This window comes from Bufo gargarizans, chromosome 1 (genome assembly GCF_014858855.1).
Source record: "Bufo gargarizans isolate SCDJY-AF-19 chromosome 1, ASM1485885v1, whole genome shotgun sequence".
Taxonomy (NCBI): domain Eukaryota; kingdom Metazoa; phylum Chordata; class Amphibia; order Anura; family Bufonidae; genus Bufo; species Bufo gargarizans.
In genome coordinates, this window is record NC_058080.1 from 38,477,147 (window position 1) to 38,496,589 (window position 19,443).

Below are 19,443 nucleotides of genomic sequence, written 5' to 3' on the forward strand. Positions count from 1 at the left end.
ATCTGTTCTGGTGCCTTCCTGTCTCCATGATTAAGCTGCCCGCTTTATTTCATGTGTTCTCTTTCTTTCTGCTTCCCATTGTCAGGCGAGGCTCATCTCGAAAGCCTCACTTTTTAAAAAATATGTTGACAAGTGATCTTTTGATATTATCCAACGAGTTCTTTATATAAATATATTTCTGCCCCATTTCACGGTGGCAATCTTTATGTGTTTGTTTAGAGGTAAGAAGACAAATGTTCGTATCTTTCTGGGTCCATTTATTAAACTGTTGTAATATTACACGTGTTTAGTATCTCTGTTTAAAATAATAGGAAATGGAAAGTGTTTAAATTCTGTGAATCCATTACTGAATATATGATGCAATCATAGGAAATAGGACTCAAACTAATGGCAGAATACTTCCATTGACATGATATGATGGAGTAAATCATACGTGTTTTTATAGAGCCTTGCATTACTATTTGTTATAGGTTTTCATATAACTCATTCAGAAAAAAATACCACAACAACAAGGAGCGGTTGGGATGGAATGAAGCTTTCTATGTGTGAATGTAATGATGATATATGGAAGTGATTACAAAATTAGAGGAACGGAGAAGTTTATAGGGGAAAACTGTACAACTGAAAGGAAGGTCTAGGACCCTGTTGGGCCACCTCTTGCCAGGATACAAGATGAGATACGGCCTTTAGTCTGGATACAAGATGAGATACGGTCTCTAGCCTGGATACAAGATGAGACACGGCCTCTAGCATGGATTCAAGATGAGATACGGCCTCTGGTCTGCATACATGATGAGATACAGCCTCTAGCCTGGATACATGATGAGATACAGCCTATAGCCTGGATACAAGATGAGATATGGCCTCTAGTCTGGATACAAGATGAGATTGTCACGGATGGTGTTGCAGAAAACAAGAAGTAACAAATAAGATCCGACTGACTTGATCCCAAACTAAGGAACAAATGGGTGAGCCCTATAAAAGCACTAGAGCTCTTCCTGACTGCTCAGCCCATGCAAAGATCTCTATGATAGAAAGTTGCATGTCCACTGTACCTTGACTGAGTGACACCTGCAAACCCTATAATAGTGAGGGGACACGACCACCGGCTCCCTGCACTTAATATGGAGGGAGTCAGGGTCACCTAGAATCAAGCCAACAGGAAAACACAAGTACAGAAAATAGACTTATCTGAGGAACCAGCAGTAGCAACTTCAAGCAGTGAACACAATCCCAGAAGTAGTATAAACCGCAAAGTGAGGCAGTATGGGAGGGCATATAAAGGGAGGCAATCACTGCTAATAGATGACAGCTGGAAGAGGGAGAAGAGATGTCAAAGCGAAACCAAAACAAAAGAACATCATGCAGGAGGTACTGAAGAACGTCTGTCAGAACTTCTCAGAGATCTGGCGGTGACAGAGATACAGTCTCTAGCCTGGATACAAGATGAGATATGGCCTCTAGCCAGGATACAAGATGAGATACAGCCTCTAGCCTGGATACATAATGAGATACAGCCTCCTAGCCTGGATACATAATGAGATACAGCCTCTAGCCTGGATACATGATTAAATACAGTCCTCTAGCCTGGATACATGATAAGATACAGACTCTAGCCTGGATACAAGATGAGATACGGCCTCTAGCCTGGATAAAAATGAGCTACATCCTCTAGTCTGGATTAAAGATAAGATACGGCCTCTAGCCTGGATACAAGATGAGATACAGCCTCTAGCCTAGACACAAGATGAGATATGGCCTTTAGCCTAGATACAAGAGGAGACACGGCCTCTAGCCTGGATACAAAATTAGATATCGCCTATGGCCTTGATACAAGATGAGATACGGCCTTTAGCCTGGATACAAGATGAGATACAGGTAGGAATGGAGGCATAAAGGTTCAATATGGTATCCTGCGGCACATTTGCCCACAGATGTTAGAACTGGTCCCATAAATGTAGCAACCTGGGAGGCCAAAAAAGTGTTGCAATCTGGCGACCAATTCCGGGGAAACCTTTGTTGCGTGTTCCCAGCCGGAAGCCCTGCCATTATAGACAACACATGTGGCCACAGGATCTCCTGCACAGATCGCTAACCTGTTAGCCTCCCTCGTATTACTACTAGGGGTGACCGACCATCGTATGCGATGGCTCCCCAGATCATCACACCATCAGTTAGGGCAGTGTGTCACTCCACAGCAAAGGTAGGATTGAAGTGCATCCCACCAGGCCTCCATAGTTAAACCTGGCTGTCGTTGGATCCCAACAGAACCTGGATTTGTTGCTAAGTGATACAGTTCTAGTTCATAGCAGTCCAGTTTTCATGCTCACGACATCACTGCAAATGAAGGCAATGGTGCCTGGCTGTTAATGGCAGGACATGTAATGGACACAATGACACAGAATTTCCTTCTGCTAAGCACTTGGAAATGGTCCAGGCAGAGACAGTGGGTGTAATGAAGGTGTCACCTGTTGCTGGATGGTGGACAACGAAACTGTGGGAGCTGGTCATGTTTGTCAGCGGATCAAAAGATCCTCTGTACTGGTGGTCTGTCTGAGCCATCTGAAGCCTGTTCCCTGTTTGTGAGTGCCCTCACATAACCACTGGTCTCAACATCTCCTCTGCACTTTGATTGACAGGGCTAGGTGTGATGACGTTGTCACTGCCTGGTCCTGTCAATCAAAGTGCAGAGGCCGCATCAGTTGCAGAGAGAGCAGAGCCTCTCAGTGTAATGGTAACGCCCTCGTTGCTCCTAGAGGCTCATTTGAATATATTAAAACTTTATTTTTCTCAGCAATGCTGGCACTTATGAACATGGGACCAACACAGATGCCTTAAGCTTCCAAGTGCACATGTAACAGGTCAGCCGATGTCATAGGTACAGATCTGCTGACAGATGCCCTTTAAAGGGGTGATCCCAAAGATTTACACTTCTTTTATTACTCAGAACTGTTTATCAGGAGGATTTTCTTCCCTTTCGGTGGGGGAACAGCAGCTCTTCAAGCGCCTGCATCTCCCAGGATGCACTCCAATTAGCTCTTGTTAACCCCTTCCTCCCCTGCATACAAAATAGTCCCAGAGTTAGCTATATATTTCTATGAATTTACAGATAGGGTTGCATGAATGAAATCAAATGCATCATATGGACAGAATCAAATGCATCATCATATGAGATCACTACACTAGAATTGAGAGGAACGGGGAAGATACTAAGCATGTTAGTCCACCACTGGCTGCAGGAGAAGGTGGACCAGAAGAATAACCAGCAGGAGGCGCTGTAAAGCAGGATGAATGTAAAAAAGCTAACAATATTTCTTATTGCATGTATATTGCAATAATACTTCATTTGAAATGCCCTATTCATTGCATAGGGCTACTTTTCGTAGGATAAACCCTTTTAGGCTTTCACATATCAGGGAATAGCTAAAATAGCAACTTCTTTAAAGCAACCCGGATCTCTATTAATAAAGTAATAGTGTACATCTAAACACCTGTATCATTGTGTGTGCACAACTGCAATAGAAATCTCGCTGCCATGAAGAATCGGCTTCAGTTGTAGAACAGTCAGTGTTAAAATGGAAATCATTCAGCACAAAATAGAGTTCATTCCACACTGCAGGTTAAGTGCCTCTAATTATGTAGCACTTGTAGGCTACGTCCTTGATATTTATATCTGTGAATCAGTAACGTATAATTAGGACTAATTATGTGTACATAATGAGTAACTGCAATCCATAGACGGACGTTACAGCCTCACCGAGCACAACTTCAGAGGGCTGCTGTCACACTGTGCGCTAGAAGGGCTCAGGCACACCAGCGATTTTAAATTCGGGTGAGTTCTGTCAGTGTTTTATTTTTCCCTTAGTTTTGCTTCAGTGTTGTCTATGATTTCTTGTGCTTTTTCAGCACCAGGTCATCAATTTTCATGTGCTTTTTTACTTGCAGTGAAAAACGAACTGGAGAATACCTCGCTGCATCTGTCGGACCAACCTTCAATGTGCTTCAGTCGGTTTTCCCAGATCCACTGACTTGAATGTACAGTGGTCAGGTTTGGAGTGGCCCCAACGCTATGCTGGGACCCCCGGACACCATTGAGGTGTCACCACATGTTGCTGTTCTCCGGAGAGGATGGTAAGGTTTGGTGCTCTCTGACCCACTGCCTTGAATGTACAGTGGTCAGGCTTGGAGTAGCCCCCAACGCCACGCTGAGACCCCTGGACACCATCGAGGTGTCTCACCACATGTTGCTGCTCTCTGGAGGGGATGCTAAGGTGTGGTGCACCCAAATGGTAAATAAGTCCAGAGAGTCAGGGTTTGCAGTAAACCAGTGTGCTACTTTACTGGAAAACTCAAGTTCAAAACAATACAGACAATGCACTGAGCTGGCTTCTTCAGTCTCCTCCCTGGCACAAGAGGGTTTGGTGCTGAGGAAAAGCCTGAACTAGCTGTCCAACTCTCTCTCAGAAGGCTGGTACTCTGGCCAAAGGCTGGTGGCCCTAGGTTCTGTGGTTCAGTAGTCCAACTGGAGCTCTGGTCAACAGGCTAGTAACCCTGGGTCTGTGGCTTGGCATCCCCATCTCAGTACCTTTTTATGGTCACTTATGCAGTCTAGCAGAGTCTCTTCTACTAAGCACTGGTCCCTATCTGCAGACAACTTGGGACTCTTACTGCTCTCCTTTTATACTGTACAATTTCAAGCTGAAATAGAACCTTCTAGTGGGAGGGGTGGAGTGGAGAAGCACGGCCTAAACAGAAACATTGTTACAATTTATGTCTGTCATAGTCTCAGTGGAAATATATGGGAATGACTAAGCAGACATTAACAAGTCTTCAGATGGTCAGTGTGTCTGTTTTTTCCCCCCACCAAAACTATGCATAGATAGAAAGTCATAAAGTCTCTCGGTATAAGCTGGCTGTGTATTAACTCTTTCCATAGTGCAGTTAGAGTGTGATAACAGCGCAAATAAACAGGATATGTTACAATAAACATATAAATGCAGTTCAACCATATAAAACAGTATATATCTTTAATAGGTCAGTTTTCACAGATGAGGCCTGTGTGTGAAAGTCGCTCATGTGCATAAGGATTTTTTAAAGCAGGACTTGACATTTGAGTCAATTAATGTGACTTGAGGTCATTGAAAAAAAGAACTGAAGCACACCGATCTACTGGGTCACTGCAGATATAAAAAAAAATTACTCTGTGATGGTTGAAAACATGCATTGGAGACCAGTGAAAGGAGAAGGAGGAGACACAGTGGAGAACAAGATACCATGAGCTTTTCATGTCCTCAGCTAACTTGCTGATGACGGTGGTCAGGGTACAGCAGAAGGGGGCTCTAATCCTAGATTTCCTATGGAGATCTTTAGTCACCTAGAATTAATACACTGAACAAAAATATAAACGCAACACTTTCGGTTTTGCTCCCATTTTGCATGAGCTGAACTCAAAGATCTGAAACATTTTCTACATACACAAAAGACCCATTACTCTCAAATATTGTTCACAAATCTGTCTAAATCTGTGTTAGTGAGCACTTCTCCTTTGCCGAGATAATTCATCCCACCTCACAGGTGTGGCATATCAAGGTGCTGATTAGACAGCATGAATATTGCACAGGTGTGTTTTAGACTTCCCACAATAAAAGACCACTCTGAAATGTTCAGTATGATCACACAGCACAATGCCACAGATGTTGCAACGTTTGAGGGAGCATGCAATTGTCATGCTGACTGCAGGAATGTCTACCAGAGCTGTTGCCTGTGCTGTGAATGTTCATTTCTCTACCATAAGCCGTCTCCAAAGGTGTTTCAGAGAATTTGTCAGTACATCCAACCAGCCTCACAACCACAGACCACAGTGTAACCACACCAGCCCAGGACCTCCACATCCAGCATGTTCACCTCCATGATGTTCTGAGACCAGCCACCCGGACAGCTGCAGCAACAATCGGTTTGCATAACCAAAGAATTTAGGCACAAACTGTCAGAAACCGTCTCAGGAAAGCTCATCTGCATGCTCATCATCCTTATCAGAGTCTGGACCTGACTGCAGTTTGTCATTGTAACCGACTTGAGTGGGCAAATGCTCACATTCGATGGCATTTGGCACGTTGGAAGGGCGTTCTGTTCACGAATGAGTTCCGGCTTTCATAGTTCAGGGCAGATGGCAGTCAGCGTGTGTGGCGTTGTGTGGGTGACCGGTTTGCTGACATCAACTGCTGTGGATCGAGTGGCCCATGGTGGCGGTGGGGTTATGGTATGGGCAGACGTATGTCATAGAAAACGAACACAGGTGCATTTAATTGATGGCATTTTGAATGCACAGAGATACCGTGACGAGATCCTGAGGCCCATTGTTGTGCCATTCATCCACGACCATCACCTCATGTTGCAGCATGATAATGCACGGCCCCATATTGCAAGGATCTGTACACAGTTCCTGAAGCTGAAAACATCCCAGTTCTTGCATGGCCAGCATACTCCCCGGACATGTCACCCATTGAGCATGTTTGGGATGCTCTGGATCGGCGTATACGACAGCGTGTTCCAGTTCCTGCCAATATTCTGCAACTTCGCAGCTATTGAAGAGGAGTGGACCAACATTCTACAGGCCACAATCAACAACCTGATCAACTCTATGTGATGGGGATGTGTTGCACTGCGTGAGGCAAATGGTGGCCACACCAGATACTGACTGGTTTTCTGACCGCTCCCAGTAAGGCAAAACTGTGCACATTTCAGAGTGGGCTTTTATTGTGGGCAGCCTAAGGCACAGCTGTGCAATATTCATGCTGTCTAATCAGCACCTTGATATGCCACACCTGTGAGATGGGATGGATTATCTCGGCAAAGGAGAAGTGCTCACTAACACAGATTTAGACAGATTTGTGAACAATATTTGAGAGTAATGGGTCTTTTGTGTATGTAGAAAATGTTTCAGATCTTTGAGTTCAGCTCATGCAAAATGGGAGCAAAACTGAAAGTGTTGTGTTTATATTTTTGTTCAGTGTAGTTTGCTAAAAGTGGAGATACATCTCTAATGGACGGGGACAAGAAGAACAGAGCTGTGGTATATGTAACACGTTTCAAGGTCTATAGACTGTAATAGACAGAATGCAAGTCTGATGATCTACGTATTACCTCAGGAGGATCCACTTTTATATTAAAGGGGTTTATAGGATAAAAAAAAAACATGGCTGTTTTTCTAATCCTGCAAAACCCCATTAAAACCAACTCAGTGGAAGACTTTGCATAAAGAATCCAGATCCTAACCCTCTATTAGGACTAATTTTGGTAATAAATGTCTCATATAGCATCTAAAGTGACCGAAGATTAAAGCCATTTTAATTATGTATTCTAAATACGCTGGTTAATTTCATTCTATTCAGCGTTGTCGTCCAGGTTAGCTGGATGCGCCCGACTTAATTGCGTTCCATTGATTTTTTTTCCTTTTTTCCTTTTTTTTTTTGCCTCTGCAAAATACGCTTTTGTTGCAGTAATGAAACTTTTGTTTTGTCTCCTCCATTGGTATTGTCTTAGGCATTTCTAGCATTTACCACTCAGAAACTGAACAAAACCTCTTCTTAAGAGTGAAGCGAGCTCAGGGCTCAGTGTAATCCTTACCATCGACATCTTCTAATCAATGTGTTAAATGATGTCATTATCATATGGTATTTCCTCCCATTTAAACCAGTTTAAAAGGTAATGGTTTGTTTCAAATTAGATCAGACTGCTGTGTGTGCGTAAATGATAGAACACAGCTTTAAATTAATTATTCCACATTTTAATTTAAAAAAATCTACTATTTTTAACATAGGGTAATGGACATTATTTAAAGAGGTTCTCCTCCTAAATATATTTTCATACAATAAAATTAAAGGGGGGAATCTATGGTTTTCCAAGTTTATTTTAACATTGTGCTGTAGTTCTGCCATAAGGAGGAGACAACCTAAAGGGTTTCTATGGTTTCCTAAAGAATTATTTTTATCTGCCCAAAGGAACTCAAACCCTGTATATTTTGCCCAATATACCTGTTTTCAATGTCAGCACTTTCCTTCCCCTGTTCTCAGCATCACTGCATCCTGGCAGGATGTTTACATGCAGAACTTCCTGTTTTCAGCAGCTTCCAACTTCATTTTCTAACGAATCCAAGCATGCTTTGCTCTCAAAACAAAGTATGTTGGATTGGTTAGAATACACAGCAGAAGGCTAATGAAAACAGGAAGTTCTGCTGGTAAACATCCTGTAAGGATGCAGTGATGCTCAGTAAAGGGGAAGTAAAGTGCTGATATGAAAAAAATATTAGGGCAAAAAAAAACATATAGGCCACAAATATTCAGTGTTTGGAGTACTCTGAGCAGATTTTATTATGAAGCCTGGAGATTCCCAAATATGCGTACAGAGAGACTTGTTTTGCGTGCCATTCAATAGGCATGAACCATGCCCCACGAGATAAGTAAGAAGACAAGAGAGACTCTTGACCTGATGTGAGAGGATAAGAGGATATTAGTCTTGGACACTGAGGAGAAGCTCCTAAGCTATAGAAAAGTGAGAAAATCTGTACTGGGATTAACAATAAAGTTAACCTCCTGGATTCCAGAGTGACTGTGCTGGTGAGGCACAAGAATAATTCCCAAAATATTTCTCATCTTCCTGAATGTTTAAAATCAAGCTGAGTGAAAGAGTTATTATTTGTCATCTGGCATGTGTTCTGCATCTACAAATTACTGTTATCACAATCACATTATATAGCAGATTTATATTGCAGTCCTTATTGAGAGGGTACCCTCAGCTGTGTGGACTCAAACTGTGACTGGCACCTTTCTCTTGGCGGCAGCATAGAAATCACATGATGGACATGTTTCATATTCATGCCCATGGGAGATCAAGGTTTTATGAAAGGTGGTGGCATAGTGGCCGTGAGGATCTGCAGAGGTGCAGAATGGTTCCTTACAAATTGAATGGTCCCGCCCCATGAGTTGTGTATACTCAGGGAAGGCTGCGGCCGAGGACAGCCCCTCGGAGGCCACAGCAGCATGGCAGGACAAATTGCGTAGACTACTTGTCACGGACGGTGTACAGGAAACAAGGCAAAGCAACATGTATAAACGACTCGCTGGATCCAAAAACTAAGGACCCAAGGGAGACCCCTGCAGAAGACCTGGCACTTTCCCTGGCTGCTCAGCCTATGCAAAGATCCGAATGGTGGAGGTTTGCATATCCACGAACCTTGACTATAAAGCCCTGAGCACCCTACAATAGTGAGGGGACACGACCACCTGCTCCCTACACAAGATACGGAGGGAGTCAGGGTCACCTGGGATCCAGCAAACAGAAAATAACAGATAACGGTACAACACTTAGCTTTGAAGCAAACAGGAGGACAGAGTCAGCGTGCACACACACTCCAGGAAGTAGTATAAGCCGCCCAGAAAAGCCTTCTGGGGAAGAATTTAAAGGGAAGCAATTAGTCCAACACATGACAGCTGAGAGAGGCCAACGAGAGGAGGAGCTGAATACCACAACACAGAAACTCAAGGAGGAGGTTCTGAAAGGCCTCTGTCAGAGCTTCTCAGCTGTCTGGTTGTGACACTCTGTCAGAGCTTCTCAGCTGTCTGGTTGTGACAGTACCCCTCCCTCTACGAGTGGACTCCGGACACTCAGAACCCACCTTCTCAGGATGGGACCTATGGAAAGCCCTGATGAGACGAGAGGCCTTAATGTCCGTCACTGGGACCCACATCCTCTCCTCAGGACCATACCCCTCCCACTGAACAAGGTACTGAAGAGAACCGCGGACAAGACGAGAATCCACAATCCTAGAGACCTGAAATTCAAGATTCCCATCAACCATAATCGGAGGAGGAGGCAAAGGCGAGGGTACAATGGGTTGAACATAAGGTTTCAATAAGGACTTATGAAAAACATTATGGATCTTCCAAGTCTGAGGAAGATCAAGACGGTAGGCAACAGGATTGATGACAGACAGGATTTTGTAAGGCCCAATAAACCTAGGACCCAACTTCCAGGAGGGAACCTTCAATTTGATATTCTTGGTAGACAACCACACCAGATCACCAACATTCAGGTCCGGACCAAGCACACGTCTCTTATCAGCCACATGCTTATATCTCTCACTCATGCTCTTTAGATTATCTTGAATCTTTTGCCAAATAGATGACAAAGACGAGGAGAATCTGTCCTCATCAGGTAAACCAGAAGACCCCTCTCCCGAGAAAGTCCCAAACTGTGGATGAAACCCATATGCACCAAAAAATGGTGACTTATGAGAGGACTCCTGACGACGGTTATTTAAAGCAAACTCAGCAAGGGACAAAAAAGAACACCAATCCTCTTGATTCTCCGCCACAAAACAACGCAGATATGTCTCCAGATTCTGATTGACGCGCTCTGTCTGGCCATTCGACTGCGGGTGGAAAGCAGAAGAGAATGACAACCGAACCCCCAAGCGAGAACAGAAAGCCTTCCAGAATCTGGAAACAAACTGCGTGCCCCTATCAGAGACTATGTCTGAAGGAATACCGTGCAATTTGACAATGTGATCAACAAATGCCTGCGCCAGCGTCTTAGCATTGGGCAAACCAGGAAAAGGGATGAAATGCACCATTTTGCTAAAACGGTCCACCACCACCAGAATCACAGTCTTCCTCGAGGAACGAGGCAGGTCCGTTATGAAGTCCATGGACAGATGTGTCCAAGGACGGGAAGGAATGGGTAAGGGAAGGAGAGGACCTGATGGCCGTGAATGAGGGACTTTGGCACGAGCGCAAGTCTCGCAGGCTGCCACAAAACCCTCAACCGACTTACGAAGCGCAGGCCACCAGAATCTCCGAGCGATGAGATCCAGTGTGGCTCTTACCCCAGGGTGCCCAGCAAGGACCGTATCGTGGTGTTCTTTAAAAATCTTGTGTCTTAAAGCGAGAGGCACAAACAACCTCCCAGGAGGACAAAGATCAGGAGCCTCTGACTGGGCTGCCTGCACCTCTGCCTCCAATTCAGGAAAAAGAGCAGAGACCACCACCCCTTCAGCCAAAATGGGACCCGGGTCTTCAAAATTCCCGCCTCCCGGAAAACAACGTGACAGGGCATCTGCCTTCACATTCTTAACTCCAGGGCGGAACGTGACAACAAAATTAAACCTAGAAAAGAACAACGACCATCTGGCCTGTCTCGGGTTCAGACGCTTGGCTGACTCCAAGTAGGCCAGATTTTTATGGTCAGTAAATACGGTAATAGGGTGTCTGGCTCCCTCTAGCCAATGGCGCCATTCCTCAAAAGCCAACAATTCCCTATCTCCCACATCGTAATTTCTCTCTGCGGAGGAGAGTTTTCTTGAGAAAAAGGCACACGGTCGCCAATTGGCAGGAGAGGAACCCTGAGACAAGACCGCCCCCACACCCACCTCAGAAGCATCAACCTCAACTATGAAGGGTAAAGAAACATCAGGTTGCACCAAGATGGGAGCGGAAGCAAAACTCTCCTTGATATCAGAAAAAGCCTTACGCGCCTCTACTGACCAAGAAGAAAAATCTACCCCCTTTCTGGTCATATCAGTGAGTGGTTTAACAATAGAAGAATAATTCAAAATGAACTTCCTGTAATAATTGGCAAAGCCCAAAAAACGCATCAGCGCCTTTTGATTCTCAGGAAGCTCCCACTCAAGCACAGCGCGGACCTTCTCGGGGTCCATGCGAAAACCAGAAGCGGAGAGAAGAAACCCCAGAAATTGAATTTCTGGAACCGCAAACACACATTTTTCCAGTTTCGCATATAATTTATTCTCCCGCAGGATGAGCAAGACCTGACGTAAATGTTCCTTATGAGTTTTGAAATCGGGAGAAAAAATCAAAATGTCATCCAAATACACCAATACAAATTTTCCCATCAAATGATAAAAAATGCTGTTCACGAAATGCTGAAAAACGGCTGGGGCATTCATCAAACCAAAAGGCATAACCAAATTTTCAAAATGGCCCTCAGGGATATTGAAGGCCGTCTTCCATTCGTCCCCTTCTCTGACCCTGACCAGGTTGTATGCCCCTCTTAAATCTAATTTGGAAAAGACTTTAGCCCCAACAACCTGGTTAAACAGGTCCGGGATCAGAGGAAGCGGATAAGGGTCACGAATTGTGATATTGTTCAGCTCCCTGAAATCCAGACAAGGTCTTAAAGAACCATCTTTTTTCTTAACAAAGAAAAAACCAGCGGCAACAGGTGACTTCGAGGGTCGTATGTGTCCCTTTCTCAGACTCTCAGAGATATAAGCACGCATAGCGATCCTCTCAGGTTGGGAAAGATTGTATAAACGAGATTTAGGCAGCTTGGCGTCTGGGATGAGATTAATAGGGCAATCGTACTCCCTGTGCGGGGGCAAATCCTGAACTCCACTCTCAGAGAAGACATCCGAAAATTCAGAGAGAAAAGATGGTACAGTCTTAGTAGCAACCTCAGAAACAGATGTCATGAGGCAATTCTCTCTGCAAAAGTCACTCCAACCATTTATTTGCCTCGCTTGCCAATCAATGGTGGGGTTATGCTTAGTGAGCCAGGGCAGCCCCAACACCAGAGGGGTAGGTAAACCGCTAAGGACGAAACATGACACATCCTCAACATGAGCATCACTTACAATTAAACGGATATTGTGAACTATGCCCTTTAATGATTTTTGAGAAAGTGGAGCGGAATCAATAGCAAAAACAGGAATATCCTTTCCCAAAGTGCACACCTGGAAACCATGAGTTATCGCAAATTGATTATCAATGAGATTAACCGCTGCTCCACTATCCACAAAAATCTCACAAAAAATGTTCTTGCTCTCTAGCGCCACCCTAGCCAGCAGGACAAAACGGGAACTACAAGCAAATGGAAAACCTTCAATTTCCGCCTCAACCCTGCCAATAGTAACAGACGGAACATTTTTAAAAGATTTTTTCCTGTTTGTTTCTTTATTACTCCCAGAAAACTGCCTGAATCTCCTAGAGGGACAAATATTTGCCAAATGATTTATACCTCCACAACAAAAACAAACCCTCCCATGCGTGCTGAATCTTCTATTGTCAGAAGCAATCAACCCCAGCTGCATGGGCTCCTGCTCAGAAGGGGCTGACGGCGACTGAGACCCCTGCGCACAGAACGGGACCGCTGCACTGTCCTGGGACTGAGTATGACAGGAAGGGGACATCTCTCCTCTCTCTCTAAGACGCCTGTCAATACGAACGGCCTGAGACATAGCAGAGTCCAAAGAACTAGGCCTCTCATGAAAGGCAAATGCATCTTTCAATCCCTCTGAAAGACCATGGCAAAATTGACTTCGGAGCGCAGCATCATTCCAACCAGTATCAACTGCCCATCTCCGAAATTCTGAGCAGTATATTTCTACGGATTGTTTACCCTGGCATAATAGACGTAGTTTAGACTCAGCCAGAGCAATACGATCCGGATCATCATATATCTGACCCAGGGCTAAAAAGAATTCATCCACTGAACGGAGAGGCCGTGCCCCCTCCGGCAGCGAAAAGGCCCAGGACTGAGCGTTACCTCTGAGCAGCGATATAATGATCCCCACCCTCCGTTCCATATCACCAGAGGAGTGGGGAAGAAGGCGAAAATGGAGTTTGCAAGCCTCTCTAAAACGCACAAAATTCTCACTACCCCCGGAGAACGTATCCGGGAGCGAGATCTTAGGCTCAGAACAAACTCCATGAACGCAAGCTGAACCGGTCACTTGAAGCTGAGAAAAAGTCTTACGGAGATCAGCTACCTCCAATGAAAGACCCTGAAGGCGTTCAGCCAAAAGTGAAACCGGATCCATGCTTGAGACGGTTACGGCGGCTTATAATGTCACGGACGGTGTACAGGAAACAAGTATAAACGACTCGCTGGATCCAAAAACTAAGGAACCAAGGGAGACCCCTGCAGAAGACCTGGCACTTTCCCTCGCTGCTCAGCCTATGCAAAGATCCGAATGGTTGAGGTTTGCATATCCACGAACCTTGACTATAAAGCCCTGAGCACCCTACAATAGTGAGGGGACACGACCACCGGCTCCCTACACAAGATACGGAGGGAGTCAGGGTCACCTGGGATCCAGCAAACAGAAAATAACAGATAACGGTACAACACTTAGCTTTGAAGCAAACAGGAGGACAGAGTTAGCGTGCACACACACTCCAGGAAGTAGTATAAGCCGCCCAGAAAAGCCTTCTGGGGAAGAATTTAAAGGGAAGCAATTAGTCCAACACATGACAGCTGAGAGAGGCCAACGAGAGGAGGAGCTGAATACCACAACACAGAAACTCAAGGAGGAGGTTCTGAAAGGCCTCTGTCAGAGCTTCTCAGCTGTCTGGTTGTGACACTCTGTCAGAGCTTCTCAGCTGTCTGGTTGTGACACTACTTTGGAGCAACACATCCTAGTGGGCACTCCTTCAGAGCTTTAGTTCTCCAACACCAGTTAAGGACCACATTATTATGCCATGTGTTTCTGAAAAAGTTGTCGTACTACATATGTGTCTTACTCGGGAGCCCCTATAACAAGTAGGCTGTGGTGGTACTGTTTGGAAACTGATTTTCAGTATTATGTGGGAACCGTTCGACAGAATTTTGTGGGTTCAATAATCTCTGCCTCTCAGTACAGTGGGTGGGGACTTTCACACTGCCTGTGTCATGCATGCTGATGCTCAGTTAGATGTTTGCAGCCTCTCCTGTGCCTTAGACTTACATATGTAGCTGTAGAGCATTCTGCTCACATTTTAGAATGATCTATAGAATTATAGCTTCTGCTAGATGTGACCTTGCAAGGCATAATTAAGCCTGTAGTTACCAGGGCTACTGCCAGTAGACAGTGATTTCTTGAGACAAGATGGTAGACAGAAGCTGGATGATGATGTTAAAAATGGCATGAGGAATAATAGAAGAACATGGTATAATGTGGACTAGGTTGACTACTAGAGTGGATTTTTATTGTGGATTTTTCCTTTTTCATTTCACAATCCACAGCAAAATTGTCATATAAGTGGCCTAACACTGCAGGTAAAACCATCAAGGTATGATGGTGCCCAAACAGTAAAATGCCTCATTGGTCCTGGTCCTCTCTTGCCCCAGTTGGGATGACTCATACATTAGATTTCAGGAAAGGTAAAAATAAGTGCCTCAGACCCCCCCCCCCCCCCCAAAAAAAAAAAACAGGATATAGAAATGGTGGAGAAGACTGCTATGGTTGGTGTCTTTAAATTCTGTCTGTGAGGCCTTCTTGAGATCATACGGAATCTGTTTCCAGTTTTCAAAGCGTTTCCCATCTCATCTCTGAAAAGATACAAATAGCGATGAGAGCGGTAAGAGGGGTGCCAGGCATAAGAGCGGACAGAAGCTGCCTTGGGACCTGGAGGGGGGGAAGGTTTAACCAGTAAATCAGTGTACGCTTGTCAAAGGCTCCATGCTGTAGGAATTACTCAAGCAAAAATAACAAATGGCCGTCATTGTAGAGCCAAAAACCTGTGATTATAATTATCACATCCCCAGTGACCTTGCATAAACTTTAATCCCTCTCCAATGGAGCATTTAAATAGCCTGCATCTACCAGCAAGGGAGTGTGGAATATACATATACACAGGGAGAGGAAAAACACTAGGCCTCGGTGTTTAAGCTTTCTATGAATGACCAGAACAAGAAAGAAGGCAGGGCTTGAACTGGAGTGATAATGTGGGGTATGAGCAAACTACAATTTAGACAAGTATATAAAAAAAAGATTGAAAAAAATAAAATAAAAATGCAATAAAAATAATAATGAAATTAAATCCGAATCATCATTGTGTAATAATAATAACAGCAGCAATGTAATAAAATAATAATACTGTAATAATAATCACGAGATTACTATATATTACTATACAAATACTAATATTATGTGGTAATATTAGTAACACTAGTATAGTAATAATATTAAATATATTAATAACATTAATATTGCGATGACAAAGATATAATAGTCATAATTAGAGATGAGCGAATTATTAGAAAATTTTATTCGACTGATTCGCCAAATTTTACTAAATAATTTGCTTCTTGACAAATTCCCCGTCATTGTACCCCTCATATCCCACGTTTATACATGATCGCCGCATCTGATATAAATAACAGAGTGTAAAATGTAAGAAAAAAACTAAAGAAAATCACTTACCTCATCCATTTGCCGGATCGTCGTTATCTTGCTAGAAGATCGGGTGCAAAATCTCGCACGGCCCAAAATGACGACTTCACACCAGGCCGCGTGGTGACGTCATACATCACCGCGCATGGGATTTCTTGCAAGATCTTCAACATGGCGACAGCCGGCCTGTCGCAAGCAAATGGATCAGGTAAAGTATGACTTTTTTGCTTTTTACACTATTTCAGGTTAAATCGTTTCGATCCCACGAACCATGAGATAATTCAACTTTGCGGCGAATCGAATATGTGGACGTCGATTCGCTAAACACTAGTCCTAATATCGATTATGTAGTCACAATAAAGTAGTATAATGTGATGGAGTAATAAAGATATGGTAGTGAATAGCAATAATACTAATATAGTAATAATAAGATGGATAATAATAATCATTCAAGCAAAAAACTTTCAGTTTTAATATTACACTTATGACAGCAAAGGGTTTATACTATAAAATATAAATAAAAAGTTTTAAAAAATTTTTAAAACACAATGAATAATGATAATTTTTATTATGCGGGTCACATAACGCACAAACATGGTATCCAAATCCCTGTAACACACCATATAATAAAAGAGGAAGTCACCAAATGTAAATTAATATACCGTACATGACATGCTAGACTCTAGCTCGCCAAGGCCAAAGGCAGTTAAAAAAAGATTGTGTCACAGCGGCATTCATTTAAAAATAAAATACAACATTCCCTCTGGTCTAATAAGACTATAAAATAAAAAATTTAAATAACGAGTAAATGTACAATGTGTGCTTTCACTGCAATGTGAGTGACCTGGAAATTAAAGCGCTAAATGTTCAGTGTGATTTTCATAAGCGAAGTTGTACCAAACAGCAGAACCCAATATACAGCCTTAGGGCTCATGCACACGAACGTATTTTATTTCCGTGCCCATTCCGTTTTTTGTTTTTTTTTGTGGACTATATGCGGAACTATTAATTTCAATACGCCTGCAAAAAAAACGGAAGTTACTCCTTGTGCATTCCGTTTCCGTATGTCTGTATGTCCATTGTGCAAAAAAATTGAAAATGTTCTATTATTGTCCGCATTACGGACAAGGATAGGACTGTTCTATTAGTTGGCAGCTGTTCCGTTCTGCAAAATACAGAATGCACACGGACATCATCCATATTTTTTGCAGATCCGTGTTTTGCAGACCTCAAAATACATACAGTCGTGTGCATGAGCCCTAACATAGTGCATTTTTATGATGTAATTGTAGCCATTACGTTGGCGGAATATAAAATCAGCGTTAATACTGTATCATTCATCACAGCAAAAAAGGGGGCTTCTGTCAACCATTGCCCACCACCACATGTTGCCATCTTGTTGCAAGTCTACGTCATGACTTACTGTGTAGCAGCATTATTTGAGTACTATAAAACAATGTTGTTTGGGAATGTATAGTTGTGTTCATAAAAGTACTATCAAGTTAGTAAGCCCCTCATGGACATTTACTTTTCTCTATTTTTTGGCATCATTTACTCTGTAATTCTTGGTTAACAAATAGGATCCCAATGCAAATATCAACATAAAGTAGCCTTCTTCATCCCATTTGCGGTATTTCCACACATCATTTTTTTAAAAGGCAATCCCAAAAAATAGTGACGTTTTGGTCTTCACAGGACCAGATGAAGGGGTAAGGATCTGGTAGTAACGTGTACACTAACAACAGAACCAAGGAGAAGACCGAGGGTACGGCCGCACTTTCAGGTTTTTTTTATGCGGTTTTGAAAGCCAAAATCAGGAGTGGATCATAAAAGGAAAGAAGGTATAAAGGGAAGATACGACTTCTGCTCATTTTTTTTTTCACTCCTAGTTTTGGCTTCCAAAACTGTATCAAGAAACCTGACCGTGTGGCGATACCCTGAATCTGTGGGAGGTCCTGATTGTCAAGTTGATGACTTTTTGGATTGTTCTTTCTATACAAGTGTGTACTTTCCCCATAGTTTTTTTTTTGCCTGTGTGACTTCTCCACAGAACTATATGTAAACCTTTCTGGAAGTTCTGAGAACAGTATTTTGTTGAATAGAAGTTCACCTAGGTCCAGAAGAATTTTAACGCTCTTTTGAAGAGTTCCTTTACTGAAGAGCTGGCCATGACGAAGGGATCTGGGTCTATTTGGAAAAAAAATGGTCCACTAGGTTCAGCCATGATACATATCTACTTATGTTTTCCAACCTTGGTTCAGGAGAGAGATAAAAGGTCATTTGTAGAACATTTTTATTTTTGGCATGGACTACAAACAATGGCATCACCATTTTCTGGATGGAAAGGCTCCACTAGAAAAATAAAAATCAAGAAGCCTGGTCCTAGATCATGAATTATCTTTAAAAGGTGCACAGTGGGTGGTAGTACTTGGCCAAAAAGGACTCACAGTCAAAACATCTGCAACGCCAAATGAACATTGTTCATGAACATGCCCCAATATCTCAAAGTAGAAACACAGCCTGCAAACCCAACATCACTGAGATCCCCAAGAGCCACACGCTCCCATTATAAAAGAGCTCGGCCACAAATTTGAAACTTGTCAATGTCACATGTTTCCATTGTCTGTCATTGAAAAAGTTTGTAAATTAATCAGCTGGCAACGCCAATCTTCTACGCCAGGCAACTGTGAACCAGCCTCTTCCCTACTGAAAGGATTACAATGAAATCATATAATTGCAGGCTGCCATTCAGTCACCCTTGACAATAGATGACTCGAAAATTGGAATGTTTTTTTTTTTTTCTCTTCTCAGCCCCCGTGCTTCCAGAAATGAAGAATAGAGAAGGAACCGAAAGCCTTTTAAACGACCTAAAAATCTACATCTCTCAAACAAATGAGCAAAAAAAGAGTGCAATTTAAGGCCGAATCATCTGGTGTTAATCCTTGAGAACTCAAAGGCGGAAGATAAAAGGGAAAAAAAATGCAGGTTTCACTTTCCTCATTAAGGCACATTGACTTTCACCTAATCGCATGCAATTAAAATTTCTCCATGAGATTTCCTTATTGAAATAAGAAAGATAGCGCTTTGCTGAATGCCGTGATAGATTTGACATAAGCGAGCTTCCTGGACAAACTGATTTATCATGTCTCATTCCCGCAGAACTCTCTTGCCTACTCATTTCTCATCGTATTACTGTGAAGCTGTAATTAAAGAAGATCCTCCCCCCAGCCTAGCGGGACACGCTAAATTATAAATGTGCTGTCCTTTCTTCTGCC